This window comes from Balaenoptera borealis, assembly GCF_965194805.1.
Source record: "Balaenoptera borealis genome assembly, chromosome: 12".
NCBI lineage: Eukaryota > Metazoa > Chordata > Mammalia > Artiodactyla > Balaenopteridae > Balaenoptera > Balaenoptera borealis.
Genome location: NC_138869.1, coordinates 9,433,027 through 9,452,145, shown reverse-complemented (window position 1 = coordinate 9,452,145; position 19,119 = coordinate 9,433,027). Strand labels below are relative to the sequence as shown.

The following is a 19,119-nucleotide window of genomic DNA, read 5'->3' as shown; positions in this document are numbered from 1 at the left end:
AATCTGACTACTGATATTTCAGTGGATTTATAAAATGATAGCATTGTCACTTATGTCTGTAAACTTGACCACATATTTTAGCCTCTGAGTTTTAGTTTCCCCTTTTAGGGTGCTGATGCTGATAGCTGTCTTGTTCAACTCACAAAGTCAAATGGTGGAATGAAATCAGAGGGTCAGAAGAGAAGTATAATTTTGACTGTAGAGGATAGGTAGGATTCAGATGAGAAGAGAGGTAAGGCATGAACATGAATGATGTGAGCAAAGGCAAAAAATAATGAGAATTCTTCTGTAAGTCAAACTTGTTCACATTCCTGGTGGAACATTGTATTTCATTCTGTCTTTCCCACTACATGAATAATTAGGGTACTGAAAGATTTGAAATGAGATCTTTGTGGAAAAGTAAAGTGTTCCAGAAATATGACTGAAAACTTAGTAACTGTCTATAATTATCTTGCTCTGTCGAAACAATTCGGAGCAATGGTTTTTCCATTCTTTCAGAGGAGAGAACTAGGCGAATTGGTATGAGATATTTGGAGTCTAATGAAGACATTTGGTTAAACATTAGAGCCCCTCAAAATAGGAGGACTCTCTTTATCTTGAGTCATGATCATCTAGTTTTATGGAAATACTTGGAGGCACTGAGGTTTCTAGATGAGCATTTGGCATCCCTTTTAACTATAAGTCTACCTGGTTGTGGTTCTTGTCATGAACTACAGATATTTCTGCTATTGGGGAATAAGAACAATACCTATAAACAAGTTTTCTATATTTTATTGTACTTTATGGCATTAGGCATATGGAATTCATGGGACTTTAGAGCTGAAAGAGATAGTAAGAATAATAGAGCAAATGTTTATTGAGTACTAGTTGTGTGCTATCCACTGTGCTAATTTCTTTACATATATTAAAGATCTTCCTCAACTTATGATGGGGTTACATCTCGATAAACTTGTGGTAAGTTGAAAATATTGTAAGCTGAAAATGCATTTAATACACCTAACCTACTAAACATCACAGCCTAGCCTGCCATAAATGTCCTTAGAACACTTACGTTAGCCTACAGTTGAGCAAAATCATGTCACACAAAGCCTATTTTATAATAAAGTGTTGAATATCTTATGTAATTGAATACTATACTGAAAGTGAAAAACAGAATGGTCTCTAGGTACAGAATGGTTGTAAGTGCATCATTTGTTTACTCTCGTGTTCCTGTCGCTGACTGGTTTTGGGAGCTGTGGCTCGTTACTGCTGCCCAGCATCGTGGGAGAGCATCCTACCTGTCGCTAGCCTGGGAAAAGATCAAAATTCAGAATTCGATGTATGGTTTCTACTGAATGTGTATTGTTCTTGCACCATCGTAAAATCAAAAAATTGTGAAACCATCATAATTTGGGGACCATCTGTGACTAATTCTCACAGTTACCCTATAAAATAGGTACAATTATCATTCCTATTTTTTAAAATTGAAGTATAGTTGATTTACAGTGTTTCAGGTGTATATATCATTCCTATTTTATGAGTGAGGAGATTGAAGATTAACAGGTTAAGAAATGTACCCCCAGGTCATGCAGCTAAGAAGTGGCAGAGCCAGAATAATTAAAAATCTGTAATTGTATGCCTTAAAGGTTATGTGGTCTGGGGGCTCCCAGCCTGGGCTCCTCGTAATCTAGAGTCACAGTCCCCTTTCCAGCCGGTGTCATTCCACTGTACCACTACCAGGGGGCGGTACTTGTGGTGTAACAAAATCTGTGCTAAAAATGAAATTTAGAGGGCGTTTACTACATTTAGTATTTTAGTGTTTTTTCTTTTTAATTTTAACTTCAGTGACTGCTTAATGACTGAGATATGATTATAATAAATTAGGACTTTCAGCATTTTAAGATTTTTCTGATGCAATAAAAGAGAGTAAATAAAAAGCAAAATGCATAAATTAATTTTCCCTTTACTGCAAATAAGAGTTTTGTATTTTAAGTGATTTAAAATGAGATGCTAAGAATGAATGAGGAGAAATATATTTCACGTTTTTTTCCTGGGTTAAGTGGCTATGCTATTTTTCTATTTGAGTGGGTGGGGTTTTGTTTTTTTTTTTGTCCTTGGAGGATTACATTACTTAGGGAGACCACCAGCACTAATAACAATCATTTGAGTAATGTTTTACATTTTACAGAGTACTTTCACTTAGGTTATTGCCCAAACAACATTAGTCTTTCCATCTTTGTGTTCCCATAGTCCTCTGCACAGAGCCCTGCACTGTATTGTAACATTTTTTGTGTGTTATTTACTCCCCACCCAACTATAGTCTCCAGAACAGTGTTCCTGGGGAACTGATTTGTGGGCCCTGTGGAGTTAGTACTGCCATGTTGAGTGGAGGGGAGCTCAGAGCTGCCTCCCAGAACGATATAAACTTTGAATCTGTTGGAGTTAAGAAAAAAGTTAAAATCAGTTTGCTTAGAAATAAAAATGAAGCTTCTATTTATAGCATAGCATAGCAGGGAAAAAGCATAGAATTTGGACTCAAAAGATCTGGATTTGAATTCCTTCCCCTATTTACCAGACATTCATTCTCAAAGCACCCTTGTACTTCTCCTCAGTAGTATTTATTGCGGTTGTAATTAAATAATTATTTGTTTAATGATTATATTTTCCACTAGTATACAAATTTAATCAGGAGAGAGACTGTCAGTATTCGTCACAATTATAGTCTCTACACCTAGCACAGCAACTGATACAGTTTAGGTGCTTAATAAATATTTATTGAATGAATAAATCTGGTAAATTGGGACAAGGGGGATTAAAATTGGCTTGACTGAATCTGAGGAGTTGGAAAATTTTTCATTGAGGATGTTACATTTAAATTGAGACTTGAAGGGTGAATGGGAGTTGGCTAGGGAAATAATGAGGAAAATGTTCTGAGGGGAAAAAACATCTGGGAAAGGGAAAGAGCCTAGTTAGTTTGAAGAAACACATCCCTGTGCGACTGGAATGCAGGGAGGGGGAAGGTGGTGTGAAATGAAACTGGAGTAAGCAGAGGCTAGATCATGCAGAGGCTTATAGGCTTTGTTAAGGCGTTTGCACTTGATTCTAATAGAAATGGGATGCTGTAAGAGTTTTCACAGAGGAGAGCCATGATAGATGTTCCTTTTGAAATGACTGTCCTAGCTGCTATCTAGTGGGGACTGGATTGGAGGAGGGGAAATGTGGATGCTGGGAAACCATTAAAATGCTTTGAGAAGCCCAGGTGAGAGATGATGGTGGCTTGGACAAAGATAGTGGCAGTGGAGATGGAAGGAGGTGGAGTAATATAAGAAATACTTGCTAGATAAGATTATCAGGTCTTGATGATTAATTGGATGTGAGATGAAGGAGAGGGAGGTAGCAAAGTATGTCTGATAGGTGTCTGATTGGGCACCTGCGTAGATCCTGGGCCATTTACTGAGATGAGGAACACTGGAGGAGCCTGAAGAAACAGATTTTAGAGCGAGAAGATGAGTGTTATTTTAGACATGTGTTTGACTGTGTTTCAAGTGCTTATGAGACGTCCAAGTAGGGGATGACTATGGGCAGTTAGGTATATGGGTTTGAACTTCAGGAAAGCATATTGTATTCTGTGACTATGAGGACAGAAAGAACTACCTTATTCTTTTTTTCATGACTGCATGTGTAAATACTAAGGTACCAATTATGTGGCATAATTAACCTAAGGAAAAGGTAAATAATATGGAGAGAGAAGAGTAATTTTTTTTTTTTTTGCCCAGACCTTTTTTTTTTTTAGTTGAAGTATAGTTGATATACAATGTTGTGTTAGTTTTAGGTGTACAGCAAAGTGATTGTTATACATATATATATTCTTTTTCAGATTATTTTCCAATATAGGTTATAACAAGATACTGAATATAGTTCCACCATGAAGGCGCCCTGCCCGATCTTGTCCAATCTTGGAAGCTCAGCAGGGTTGGGCCTGGTTAGTACTTGGATGGGAGAGAAGAGTAATTTATAAATGTGAGTTTCCTTTAAGAGAAAGGGGAAATGAGGTCCAGCTAACAGGTGGTTTTGGTCTTCGATTAGAGGAGGGCCACCTGACTTATTATTTTAACAGAAGGGATAGAGGAGACTATACAGAGGGATGGAGGGAAGATACAGAAAGTTGTGTAGATTGAATGGTGGGAAGTTGAGGATGTATCCATCTGGTGGATTCTATTTTCTTTGTTAAGTAGGAGGCTAGGTCATCTACTGAGAAGGAAGAAGGAAGGGGTGCTATTTGAAGGGAATGAATAAGATTTGAAATCACCATTGTCTTTTGACCATACAAACGCATGATTTATCGACAGTCAAAGGCCTTGTTGAGGTGCCTTTCTGCACTGTTGGGTGTTTTGGCATTCCTCAGCAACTTGGGGACATATTTGGAGAAGGTGTGCAATTGAGCTTATCAGGGGTTTTTGAGGTTTTACCAAGTAGAAACGATGAAAGGCAAAGGAAATATAGGTTATTGAAATACTAGGTCATGGAATCAAGAGGCAGAAGAAGATAGGAAAGGAGCAATGGACTGAGGTAGTGGTTCTCAAACTTTAGTCTGCATCAGAATCATTTGGAGGATTTGTGAAGACATAGATTGCTTTCATTTGTAAAATAGGAGGGTAAGTTCTGATGCCTTTCTCATTTGATTGTGGTAGGGTGTTACGGAGGCAGCATGTGAATGTTCTCTTTAATTTGAAGAGAGCTATTAACATGCTTTTTGCGGTAAGGCATTCAGATTTAAGGAGGTTCAATAAATTAGCAAGTAACTCTTGGTATAAGAATACTTTAGTTTCCTAGGTACCTTATTACATACAGTTTACACACTTTGTGTATTGCAGCCTTTTGCTCCTGACTTACAGGCAAAATGCCCATTATTTGTCTCTAGTGGATTGAGCATTTTCTGTGATCCCAAGTGAAAGATTTAGCCTCTCTGTGCCTTTTTAAAATGAGGCAATCAATATTTGCATTGTTTTTACTTTCCCATGAGGATAGTATGAGATTTCATTATTTTTTTTCATTATTTTTTAACTACAATTTTTTTGCATTGTTTTGAGACTGTTTTTCCCATATAACGAAAAGTCTTCATTTTAGTTATAGAATCTGGTGATTTATTATAAAGATGATGATGATAGCTAACATTTATTGAGCATTAATTGTGTGCCAGGCATTGTGCCATTTACACAGTAAATAGGGCAGTCTAAGGAAGTGCCTACTTAGTGTTTTAATACAGTATTTCATTTAATCCTTTCAGCAGTCTTATGAGGGTATAAACTATATTTCCCCTATTTTACAGATAAGTAAGGCTTAGGTAAGTGATATGCCCAAGTCATGCAGCTTCTAAGTGATAGCTGGGGTTCAAAGCCAAGGTTGTCCAATTCCATACCCCTGTTCATAATCACTATACTAGAATTGCAGCAATCAACATAGTAGTGTCTACTTTTGGTCATTAAGTCAGCTGGTTTACTAATTTTGCTATTACATGCAGACTTAAGCTCTGGGAGCTTGTGTGCCCATCTTTTTGAGTTCTATATAAGAAGGTATTGTCAGGGTTTATGAATATGCAGATGAGACTGGAGGCACTTGAAGTTTAGAAATGTTCATGGCCCCATCTTTATCATTCATTTAACAAAAACTTATTGAAGACTTAGGGTATGTCAGGACATTGTGCTAGGTGTATGGTATATAAGATAGTCTGAATTCTTACTGGTTTAGCATAACTTTGGGAAATTTAACATTGGGGCTCAAAAGAGAAGCAGAGAGGAATTGTGAGAAGAACATTAGATTGAAGCTTGAGAGATCTGGGTTCAAGTCTAGTACCAGAGTGCTATAGACGGCTTGGGTGATGTATAGGAAATGGTACAGTACTTCGTGTAAAGTGGCTAGAACGTGTTGAATGAAAACCATGGTTTGGAACTAATTTTGTTTTGCGTCCTGTGATGTTTTCTGTTACGAAATTCTTCTCTTTTGTTTATTTATATATCCATTGGGCAGCGCATATGTTTGTGCCACACCTCTGCCTGGGTGGTTGATGGATTTGGAAACATGCTTGTATCCAGAGGATTGGGAGAGCAGATACCAGCCAGAGATGGAATCAGTACCCTGGAGAGCTCCAAGCAGGCAGGAGATCCAAGCAACAAACCAGTCCTTAGGCTGTCAATGATTATAATTCTCTGCAAGAATCTTAGAATGTGAGCAGATCCTGAAGTTATTCCCTTCATTTAGTGTAGATTCCTTGACAATGATGGCTCCAGTTTGGACTGATTTTGTAGGTTTGTAGACTTGGAAAGATCTTTGGGGTCACCTCATCTAACTTCTTCATTTTAAATATAGAGAAAACAGAGACCCAGAACGAGAATAGCAAAAGGACAAGTGCCTTGTCAAAGAGAGCACAGCAAGTCATTAGAAAAGACTGGACAAGAATCCAAGTCTTTTGAGTGACAGACCAGTGCTTCGTGTGTGATGATGGATCTACCTGTCTTTAAGTGTCTTCTTAATAAAAGCAGTTCAGATTATAAGAATAAAAGAAGTAATAAATCCTACACAATATTTTTAGCAAAAAAATATAGTTTTCTGGATGGACAGGGATTTAAGATGGCCTCGTAGGACGGAGGCAAAGGGATATATAGTGTCAGTTTCTTTAGATTCTCTTGGTGGCTTTTAATGGATATATATATATTTTTAATTGGAACATAAGCAGAGGGTATTGTGCTGAGAGATGAGTTGCTACATTGTTCTACATCTCTGCAAGAGGCACAAGCTCTGATAATTTCTTCTCCAGAGCTGCTGCTGGGCTTCTAGTTCTGGGTGGTGGTGGTCTGTTCTTCACACTGCTGCAGCCCCAGTAAGTTTTCTTGGTACAAATAAATACCCAAATGGCAGAGCTGAAGGGTCTTACCTTTGGTCTGCCTCCTTTATTTTACGGATTACTTTTAGTTCTGAGCTATTCTTCAACATTAAGTATGTCTCAGAGCTCTGAAACTGTACATTGAGGCTTGTTCTTGCATTAGCCCACTTGGAAATGCTTTACCAGAGATCTTCTCTGGACCAGAGGGAATCTACCTTAAATGGATCAATTGCAGAGAACATCCTTTGAAGCACACTCTGGAACAGCATCTGGCCTTATGTGTTAGGATCTCACTTCTTCAGGCAAAAACTTTCTCAGGTATTCATTCAGCTTCTCCCAGAGAGAAGTTTTTTGGAGGCCAGAAATCTTATTAAATCCACTATATATTTCCCATGTGGGTTACTGCCTCTGGGCTGGCTTTCTGCTAGTTTCCTCTTCCATTCTGTTTCTTTATGTTGTTCTTTTTAATGACGATAATTCTTTGCCTTTGACAGGTGTTTTGGTTTTAAAATTGTTGACACATCCTTATTTAATCCTCCCACCAATCATATAAGATAGGTATTATACACATTTTAGTATTTAGATTTAGCAAACATTTGTGAATGCTAGATACATGCTAGACATTGTGCTAGTCTTTCACATATATCATTTTTAAACATCTCTGTAAAGTGTTATCTACATTTTAGAGAAGAGAAATAGAATCTTAAAGAGATTAAGCAACTTCTATTCCATTCATTTTTGGTTTTTTTATACCTACCACCGATTAGAACTGTCCTTAGCACTTAAGAGAAGTAAAAGACATGTTTGCTGTTCTCCAGAACTCATGTGGGAGTGTCTGAGGGAGTCAAGATTTGTAAAGACAGTGTAGAACTTAATCAAGTGTTAAGAGTTAATTGTTGGTTATACGTTCAAGAAAAAAAATTAAGTTGAACTGTTAGAAGAGGGCAAGAAAAATCAGAGTGGACCAAAGAAACGAATACAATTTTATGAAGAGAAGATAGAACCTAAATTGAGGGATCTGGAGCCATTATAGGTCCCTGATCCGTGGATAAGGTGGTAAAGAGTTAGGTTGGGAATGTGAAGCTAGCTAGAGAGATTAGTGGGAAGAGAGATTAGAGGCCAGAAAACAAACTAGGAGATTGTTTTAATCTAGATTACCCATAGGAGCCAGGCCTGGTCATGTCTTTCTACTTCTAAGGGAATTTTTTTTAATGCAAAGGATCATAGCATTCTTGAAATTCTTAGCTTTGCCCCTGCAGTTTAGCCTTCAAAGAAGTGGTAGGTTAGGGAATTTGGACTCATATCCCTCTTCTCTTCCTTTGACCCCAAAATGCTGCTTTGAACTTGCTGCTGGTTCCCATGCCTCTTCTGAAAGATGACCTTTCTGTTTCTCAACACCTTCCATACACATTGTTTCATTTTACTTTTACAGTAGTTGTGCTGCAAAAGGCCTGGCAGATGTTATTCCCATTTGATAAATGAAGAGACCAAGACCAACGTAAATTAGACAATTTGTACAAGATCACACATTAAAGTACCTTAGAGCTGGGAATAGGATTCTGATGAGTGATAGTTTTTTCTCATTACCTGGTAGAGGTAAACTTAGCTCTCACACTCCCCGTCTACTCTCCATCCATCAAATTTAATTATTCCACAATTTGTACTTATATCAGTGATCAGTGTTTACATTATTATAATTACGTAAATACTGTTTTCTGCAGAGCTAGATGATATATCGTACTCTGATTGTAATGCTTCCCGTACACCTTTTTTTCTAGAGTTAACAGTATTCTGATGTTTTTTTCCTTGAATAAATTTTATAAATCTAAGTTTTAAATTTTAATACTGTTTCATCAGAATTCATCATACACCTGTAACTTGGTCCATGTTCTCTAGTAAACAGAGCTTGAGGTGAGCATTAAATGCTGACTGAGAGGTGCAATACCAGGGCAGCAAGAGTGAGGGTAAGGGGAAATGAGGCAGCAAGAATGGGAAGCAAATGCAAGGTGATGCATTACTGCACTGGCTACTGCTTAACAACAAGCCGTAAAGAGATAACAGCTGGTCATTTGACAGGTTCACCTACTCACCCACTCAGGACATTTCCATATGGGCTGTACTGAAAATTGTTAGAATAGTCTGTTAGAAAGAGGGAAAGAGATTTTGTCTATTGACTTCCCTCTGTTTTCTGTTTCCCATTGGTTATAATTTTCCACATGAAGAATAACCTCCCCTTTCCTGGTTGCATCATCAGATGTGTCTTTGGCAATTTAGAGGGAAGCAAGATCCTACCTTCTGTAGTGTGACACCTTGTCTGAATCTGGAAGTTGTGGGAGGAGTCAGAGACTCAGGGAATGTAGCTAGTTGGCCTCAGATATGTGTCTAATACAATCAGTTGCTAACAATATCTGAAAAATCTACTGATACTCTCCTCTCCCATCCCCTGTCTGGAGATCTCCCTCCCAGAACCCTCTATTCTGTTTCAATCTGTACTATTTGCTACCTAGGCCTATTGCATCTTGGGAGTTTTTTTTTTTTAACTGCTCTCCTGGGGAGTAGCTACTGTTTCATGGATCCCACTTTTTTCTTTTTTGCTTTACTTTTATTCCCTCATTCTACAGGAACACATCTTCCAGGAGGTTTTTAAGAAAGAGTGCCTAAGAGATGAATCTTCTGAGAATTGCATGTTCAAAAATGTTATTCTACTCATACATTTGGTTTACAGTTTACTAGAATACAGAATTCTAGATTGAAAATAGTAATTTTTCCCCCAAATTTAGAAAATTATCGCTCTGTCTTCTGCCATCTCGTATTACTTTGAGAAGTTTAATGTTGATAGGTTAAGAAGGCAGAATTAAAAAATAAAAAGCTTGATGCTTGAACTTTAGATTATATAGATTTTTATATCAAACAATTTAAGGATATATTTACATGGAACATTTATAAAAATTAATATGAACAAGTCCTAGAGAACACATTAACAGATTTCAAAAATAGAAATTATAAAGAATGATCTTCGACTACAACACAATGAAATTAGAAGTTAATACAAAATGATAAATTTTTTAAATTCCCCATGTATTTTGAAAATTTAAAAGCATACTGTTAGCCTACTGTAGAGCACAGAGTACTCCGCTCAGTATTCTGTAATAACCTAAATGGGAAAAGAATTTGAAAAAGAATAGATACATGTATATGTATAACCGAATCACTTTGCTGTATACCTGAAACTAACACAACATTGTTAATCAACTATAATCCAATATAAAATAAAAATTTTAAAAATAATTTAAAAATTAAAAAAAGAAAAAGAATAGATAGATGTATATCTATAGCTGAATCACTTTGCTGTACACCTGAAACTAACACAATGTTGTTAATCAACTATACTCCAATATAAAATAAAAAATTTTTTAATAATTAAAAAATTTTAAAAAGAAAAGGAATAGATACATGTATACGTATAGCTGAATCACTTTGCTGTACACCTGAAACTAACACAACATTGTTAATCAACTATAGTCCAATATAAAATAAAAAATTTTTAAAAAGCATACTGCTAAATAAGTAACACAAATTTAAAATACCTAGAACTGAATGACAGTGAAAACATTACATAGCAGTATTTGAGGGATAAAGCAAAGGTAGAGTTTTGAAGAAAATTTAAATCTTAAATACATAAATTAGGTAAGAAAACTTTAAAGTGAATGCCCTAAGTGTCCATTTTATGAAGTTAGGAAATGAAAAGAATAAACTGAAAGGAAAAAAGAAATACAGAAAAAAGCATGGATTACCATACACACACAAAAGACCTTCTGGGATTTTGTGATTGTGTTGGCTCTGCAGACCAATTTTGGGAGAAATGACATCTTTGCAATTATGAATCTTCTAGTTCATAAACGTGATGTATCCCACCATTTATTTGTTGCTTCTCTAACTTCTCTAAATTTCATTATGTGGTTTTTCAGTGTGGAAGCCTTTCACTTATTTCATTGCCTTTATCCCTGGGTGTTTGGTGGTTCTTTTGATGCTATTGTAAACGGCATTATTCTTTGAATTTCATTTTTTATTTATTGGTTGCTGGCACCTAGAGACAAGTAAGTTTTTACAAAAAAAAAAAAAAAGACAATTAGAATATTTCTATTCTGCAACTCCTAGTGAATAAATGTAACTAGGCATTGACCACCAACAGCTGTTAACATCACAAAAAGAGAGACTGCAGACATTATGAGCTCCTGATAAAAGAACATAAAGGGACCTAACATGAGTCTGATCAAGCCTCTGGATCCAGCTGCCAATTTGCAGGGAACACAGAGGCCCAAAGAACACGTTTATCTTCCTCTCGGAAAATTCTGCCTTTATGTCCAGGGCTCCAAGTTCTTCAACATAGCAGCCATAAGGGGAAAAAAAAACAGATGAAGGGGGAAACCTGTGGATTAAAAGGGATTTAGAAGACACATAAAGTTTTTGTTTTTGTTTTTGTTTTTTTCAAATGGGCAACTGTAAACTATAGTGTCTAAGAATGTATACTTGGTTGCAAACATAATGGAGCGATCATTATAAAAGTCAGGATAGAGATTACTTTTAGGGGAAGGGAGGAGTCTAAGTTTGGGACAGGGGACTGTGGGAGCTGCTGGGATAGCAGGCAAAATTCTGTTTCTTAACCTGGATGGTGAATACATGAGTGTTTACCTTTAACAACTCATTAAACTCATTAAGCAATACATTTTTTGGTGTGACTTTCTGTCCCTTTGTTTTATTTTACAATATAAAGTTTAAAGAAAAGAATGTTTTCTGTGGTCTGAGCTAATGAACAAGAGGATTAGTGGGCACAGAGGAGAAAAGAAGGGAGCTTTATAAAAACGTTTTTTTTTTTTTTTTACTATATGCTGAGCTCTGTGCTAGGGCGTTTCACAGATAATATCTTTTTTTTTTTTATAAATTTATTTATTTATTGGCTGCGTTGGGCCTTCGTTGCCGCGCATGGGCTCTCTCCAGTTGCGGCGAGGGGGGGGCCACTCTTCGTGGCGGCGCGCGCGGCCTCTCACTGCGGTGGCCTCTCCTTGCTGCGGGACACAGGCTCCAGGCACGTGGGCTTCAGTAGTTGTGGCTCGCGAGCTCCAGAGCGCAGGCTCAGCAGCCGTGGCGCACAGGCCTAGTTGCTTCGCGGCATGTGGGATCCCCCCGGCCCAGGGCTCGAACCCGCGTCCCCCACGCTGGCAGGCGGAATCCCAACCACTGCGCCACCAGGGAAGTCCTCACAGATAATATCTTAATATTCAAAACCGACTATCCCTGTTTTACCGAGTGTTATAGAGGTTAAATAACTTACTCATGGTAGTGAGTAGCAGAGTAGAAATTAAAGCCCAAACTTGACCTGGTTCCAAAGTACATATTACTTCTACTTTTCTCATTGACTGCTATTGGCAAGCAGAAGTGTGGGTGGTACACTGATTTCTCTCTAAATTCAGTGTCTACAGTATCTATCCTTAAATTAGTCACCCTTCTGAAAAGTTGTGTGTTTCATGTATATGAAAAATTTTATGGAAACATGTATGTTAAATTCTCTTTCTCCAGATGATCTATGATACAGAAAGACCAGTTATATTATTCATTCTAACAGAAAAAAAAAGATATTTCTAAGAAGATAACATAAGTATCATACAGTGTTACCTTTAAATCTCCTGTTTTTAGGGGAATTTTCTAGTGAAACATGAAAAAAAAGATATTTGAAATTTGGAATGAGTTTCAAATTTAGTCCGGTAGCTGAACAGTACCAGAACAGTCTTAAACATATAGAAATATATGTATCAGGAGAGATTTTATTTTTAATATTTTGTGTTGATTTTAGCCCTGAACACTGTATAAAGTTGGATTAGACTTGCCTGTAGATTGACCAGGAATCAAACTGTTATTTTTCTGGCTGCAGCTTGATTTTAGAAAGTTTGTTTTATATTTAATTTTGACTTAGATTTATTTCTCTTAGCATTTTATCTGTTGATAACTTTATTTGTACTCTTAGCTTACAGGGAACTGATCTCTTCTACTCTCTCTGTTGTTCTGCTTTTCCATTCCCTTGGCATGCCTTTATTGTTACTATAAGACAATCAGGTAAGAGTTTATGAAAATACTTAAAATAAGCATGTAAATTGAGTTGGTTTTTTAATTTTAAAAGCGTGTTAAAATTTAAAAACTAAAAATAATTATATAAATATATTGTTAGTTTTGATCATTTCAGAGCGTGGTTTCTCAAAGTGTGGTAGTCTGACTACCTACATCAAAAACACCTAGGGTGGGGGCTTCCCTGGTGGCACAGTGGTTGAGCGTCTGCCTGCCAATGCAGGGAACATGGGTTCGAGCCCTGGTCTGGGAAGATCCCACATGCCGCGGAGCAACTGGGCCCGTGAGCCACAATTACTGAGCCTGCGCGTCTGGAGCCTGTGCCGCAACAAGAGAGGCCGCGATAGTGAGAGGCCCGCGCACCGCGATGAGGAGTGGCCCCCGCTTGCCACAACTAGAGAAAGCCCTCGCACAGAAACGAAGACCCAACACAGCCATAAATAAATAAATAAATTAATTAATTAAAAAACAAAAAACACCTAGGGTGGGCTTCCCTGGTGGCACAGTGGTTAAGAATCCACCTGCCATAGATTTCCAACTAACAGATTTGTTTTCATTTAATGATGCTACAAGTCATTGGTTTTTGCTCATTGCTTTATTTTACAGAAACAGAGTGCCAAGTTTATTGTCCATCACTCGCAACTGTATGTAGGATCTTAGGGCATGCATCTGAACTGTTCTTCCTCCTGGCTTCATTATTTTCTGCTGCTGCAATTTTCCTTGCTTAACACCATCAATAATTTATTTTTCATTCTCCTCTATTGTATGTATGTTAGGAAGCACTCTTAAATCCTTTGTAAAAGGATTTAAACATTAAAATTACTTGTGGGTGTATGGTTATAGCTGGTATGATAAGAACAGTAATTAGAAAGTCAGTAGACTTGGGTTCTCATGTGATCTGGGACATTAACTTGTCATTTGCATTTCCTAGCTTCCATTTCCCCACTTGCAATATGAAAGAACTGTCTCATACGATTTCTAAGGTCATTTCCTGATATAAAATAATCATGTATGTCAGTCTCATCCCACTTTGTGAAAGTCTCTGACGGCAGAAATTGTCTTTCGTCTCATATCTTGCAGAGCATTTTACACAGGGCTGAATACCTGTTAGGATATTAATAATTTTTTTTTCTTTTTTGGGGGGGTTTATTTATTTATTTATTTATTTATTTATTTATTTTTGGCTGTGTTGGGTCTTCGTTTCTGTGCGAGGGCTTTCTCTAGTTGCAGCAAGTGGGGACCACTCTTCATCGCGGTGCGCGGGCCTCTCATTATCGTGGCCTCTCTTGTTGCGGAGCACAGGCTCCAGACGCGCAGGCTCAGTAGTTGTGGCTCACGGGCCTGGTTGCTCCGCGGCATGTGGGATCTTCCCAGACCAGGGCTCGAACGCGTGTCCCCTGCATTGGCAGGCAGATTCTCAACCACTGCGCCACCAGGGAAGCCCTAATTTTTTTTTTAATTAAACATTTTTCCAGGCACTGTTTCTGTGTGCAGAGTCATTGTTATTTATATTTTCAAGTTGATATCACAGTCATTCTTAGTAAAAGATGAGAAGGTACATTTATTTCACATAACACTAAAGAGTGCAGACTTTTCTATGCTGCAGGCATTGTAAACTGTTTGCACATATCCTGGGGCCTTCTGTAGGGCCTTGGCAAGTAAGTGGCTGCACTTGTGCCAGTATCATTGATGTTCTGTTTGGCCCATTTATCAGCTGAGTTACTGTAACCTCTGTAGTATACATTGATGTAGTAATATAGGATTGTCAGGCATTCAGGGAGGAGATAGCAAGTATACGAAGGTGTTATCATTGATGAAAGGCAGATAGGAGAACATGTAAGAGAATCAAACTTAAGAGTTCTAAGTTCTGGTTCTGGCTCTGCCTCTGATTTTTATTTTTGAAACAATAAAGTTGTTTTTTAATCTAATCCCAACATTATTGGTCCCAAATCATTTTACACAGAATTCTTTTTTTTAACCTTCTTTTAACCTTAGGAAAATCACTATACCTCTCAGGTCTTTAGATTCTTCATCTTCACACTGAGGAGCTGGACAAGATGATTCTTGCAGTCCTTTGCAGAGCTAACATTCCAGGGCTTGTATGGCTTAAGTATTTGGTTGAAGATGATAGGCTTTGCTTGGAGCTCCTGATGGGTGATAAAAGTTTCAAGAATCACAGTCACATTCATAGCTTGAGCCCAGAGCACTGAGAGAATCAAGATTTTCTCCCAGATTATTTGTAATGATTGCCTCTAGTGCTTTAGGCACTATGAGCAGTATTACCTCCCAGATAGATTCACTTCAGAGCCTTTGCAGCTGTACACAGGAAGGTTTATATGAAGTCACACAGGTCCAGCCTAAGGATCTGATTGCAGTTGGTGCTGATATATTCAGAGGATTGTCAGAGATTTAGAGGGTATCTACCTAGCTCCTTTGGAAGCTTTATGCTGCTATAAAAGAGACCTCATATAGCTGATGGAAGGGGCATTCCAAGTAGCATCATTTTTTTCCTCTCTACTGAATCATTTCCATCAGTATATAAAGGCTCTAGACTCAACTTATCTTAAAACAAACAAACAAACAAAAACTTCCTTGACTCCCATACTGCATATAGCTACCACCCAATTTCCTTGTTCCTTTCCTAGAAGAAAATCCTTGAACTTATTCTGTCTTCATGTCTTCACCTTTCAAGCATTCTATAAATATTTTTTTTTAGAATTTAACAATATCACGATTTTATTTTATTTTTAAAAAAATTGTTAACATCTTTATTGGAGTATAATTGCTTTATAATGTTGTGTTAGTTTCTGCTGTATAAGAAAGTGAATCAGCTATATGTGTACATATATCCCCGTATCCCCTCCCTCTTGCACCTCCCTCCCACCCTCCCTATCCCACCCCTCTAGGTGGTCACAAAGCACTGAGCTGATCTCCCTGTGCTATGCAGCTGCCTCCCACTAGCTATGTGTTTTACATTTGGTAGTGTATATATGTCTGTGCTATTCTCTCACTTCATCCCAGCTTACGCTTCCCCCTCCCCGTGTCCTCAAGTCCATTCTCTATGTCTGCATCTTTATTCATGTCCTGCCCCTAGGTTCATAAGAACCTTTTTTTTTTTTTTTAGATTCCATATATATTTGTTAGCATACAGTATTTGTTTTTCTCTTTCTGACTTACTTCACCCTGTATGACAGACTCTAGGTCCATCCACCTCACTACAAATAACTCAATTTCGTTTCTTTTTATGGCTGAGTAATATTCCATTGTACATATATATATGCCACATCTTCTTTATCCATTCATCTGTCGATGGACACTTAGGTTGCTTCCATGTCCTGGCTATAGTAAATAGTGCTGCAATGAACACTGTGGTACATGTGTCTTTTTGAATTATGGTTTTCTCTGGGTATATATACCCATTAGTGGGATTGCTGGGTCATATGGTAGTTCTATTTTTAGTTTTTTAAGAAACCTCCATACTGTTCTCCATCGTGGCTGTATTAATTTACATTCCCGCCAACAGTGAAGAAGGGTTCCCTTTTCTCCACACCCTCTCCAGCATTTATTGTTTGTAGATTTTTGATGATGGCCATTCTGACCAGTGTGAGGTGATACCTCATTGTGGTTTTGATTTGCATTTCTCTAATGATTAGTGATGTTGAGCATCCTTTCATGTGTTTGTTGGCAATCTGTATATCTTCTTTGGAGAAATGTCTGTTTAGGCCTTCAGCCCATTTTTTATTGGGTTGTTTGTTTTTTTGATATTGAGCTGCATGAGTTGCTTGTATATTTTGGAGATTAATCCTTTGTCAGTTGCTTCATTTGCAAATATTTTCTCCCATTCAGAGGGTTGTCTTTTCACCTTGTTTATGGTTTCCTTTGCTGTGCAAAAGCTTTTAAGTTTCATTAGGTCCCATTTGTTTATTTTTGTTTGTATTTCCATTTCTCTAGGAGGTGGGTCAAAAAGGATCTTGCTGTGATTTATGTCATAGAGTGTTCTGCCTATGTTTTCCTCTAAGAGTTTTATAGTGTCTGGCCTTACATTTAGGTCTTTAATCCATTTTGAGTTTCTTTTTGTGTATGGTGTTAGGGAGTGTTCTAATTTCATTCTTTTACATGTAGCTGTCCAGCTTTACCAGCACCACTTATTGAAGAGGCTGTCTTTTCTCCACTGTATATGCTTGCCTCCTTTATCAAACATAAGGTGACCATATGTGCATGGGTTTATCTCTGGGCTTTCTATCGTGTTCCATTGATCTGTATTTCTGTTTTTGTGCCAGTACCATACTGTCTTGATTACTGTAGCTTTGTAGTATAGTCTGAAGTCAGGGAGCCTGATTCCTCCAGCTCTGTTTTTCTTTCTCAAGATTGCTTTGGCTATTCAGGGTCTTTTGTGTTTCTATACAAATTTTGAAATTTTTTGTTCTAGTTCTGTTAAAAATGCCATTGGTAGTTTGATGGTAGGGATTGCATTGAATCTGTAGACTGCTTTGGATAGTATAGTCATTTTCACAATGTTGATATTACCAATCCAAGAACATGGTATATCTCTCCATTTGTTTGTATCATCTTTAATTTCTTTCATCAGTGTCTTATAGTTTTCTGCATACAGGTCTTTTGTCTCCCTAGGTAGGTTTATTCCTAGGTATTTTATTCTTTTTCTTGCAGTGGTAAATGGAAGTGTTTCCTTAATTTCTCTTTCAGATTTTTCATCATTCGTGTATAGCAATGCAAGAGATTTCTGTGCATTAATTTTTGTATCCTGCTACTTTACCAAATTCATTGATTAGCTGTAGTAGTCTTCTGGTAGCATATTTAGGATTCTCTATGTATAGTATTATGTCATCTGCCAACAGTGACAGTTTTACTTCTTCTTTTCCGGTTTGGATTCCTTTTATTTCTTTTTCGTCTGACTGCTGTGACTAAAACTTTCAGGACTATGTTGAATAAGAATGGTGAGAGTGGACAACCTTGTCTTGTTCCTGATCTTAGAGGAAATGGCTTCGGTTTTTCACCATTGAGAATGATGTTGGCTGTGGGTTTGTCATATATGGCCTTTATTATATTGAGGTAGGTTCCCTCTATGCCCACTTTCTGGGGAGTTTTTATCATAAATGGGTGTTGAATTTTGTCAAAAGCTTTTTCTGCATCTCTTGAGATTATCATACGGTTTTTATCCTTCAATTTGTTAATATGGTGTATCACATTGATTGATTCACGTACACTGAAGAATCCTTGCATTCCTGGGATAAACCCCATTCGATCATGGTGTATGATCCTTTTAATGTGTTGTTGGATTCTGTTTGCTAGTATTTTGTTGAGGATTTTTGCATCTATATTCATCAGTGATATTGGTCTGCAGTTTTCTTTTTTTGTTACATCCTTGTCTGGTTTTGGTATCAGGGTGAGGGTGGCCTCATAGAATGAGTTTGGGAGTGTTCCTTCCTCTGCTATATTTTGGAAGAGTTTGAGAAGGATAGGTGTTAGCTCTTCTCTAAATGTTTGATAGAATTCACCTGTGAAGCCATCTGGTCCTGGACTTTTGTTTGTTGGAAGATTTTTTAATCACAGTTTCCATTTCAGTGCTTGTGATTGGTCTGTTCATATTTTCTGTTTCTTCCTGGTTCAGTCTTGGAAGGTTGTACTTTTCTAAGAATTTTTCCATTTCTTCCAGGTTGTCCATATTATTGGCATAGAGTTGCTTGTAGTAATCTCTCATGATCCTTTGTATTTCTGCAGTGTCAGTTGTTACTTCTCCTTTTTCATTTCTAATTCTCTTGATTTGAATCTTCTCCCTTTTTTTCGTGATGAGTCTGGCTAACGGTTTATCAATTTTGTTTATCTTCTCAAACAACCAGCTTTTAGTTTTATTGATCTTTGCTATTGTTTCTTCATTTCTTTTTCATTTATTTCTGATCTGATCTTTATGATTTCTTTCCTTCTGCTTATTTTGGGGTTTCTTTGTTCTTCTTTCTCTAATTGCTTTAGGTGTAAGGTTAGGTTGTTTATTTGAGATGTTTCTTGTTTCTTGCGGTAGGATTGTATTGCTATAAACTTCCCTCTTAGAACTGCTTTTGCTGCATCCCATAGGTGTTGGGTCGTGTTTTCATTGTCATTTGTTTCTAGATATTTTTTTATTT

The 19,119-nt window shown here is 37.4% G+C and overlaps 1 protein-coding gene and 1 long non-coding RNA gene across 2 annotated transcripts in view; one reads left to right on the top strand and one right to left on the bottom strand.

Annotated features, from left to right (window-relative positions):
* The window catches only part of SYN2 (synapsin II), a 160,546-nt gene that overhangs the window by 28,907 nt on the left and 112,520 nt on the right, over positions 1-19,119 (top strand). The window lies entirely within an intron of this gene.
* LOC309608297 lies at positions 90-13,506 on the bottom strand. Its single transcript, XR_014232786.1, has 2 exons — positions 13,459-13,506; positions 90-13,146 (listed from the first exon to the last, which is right to left on the bottom strand). It is a non-coding gene; the product is annotated as an uncharacterized lncRNA (long non-coding RNA).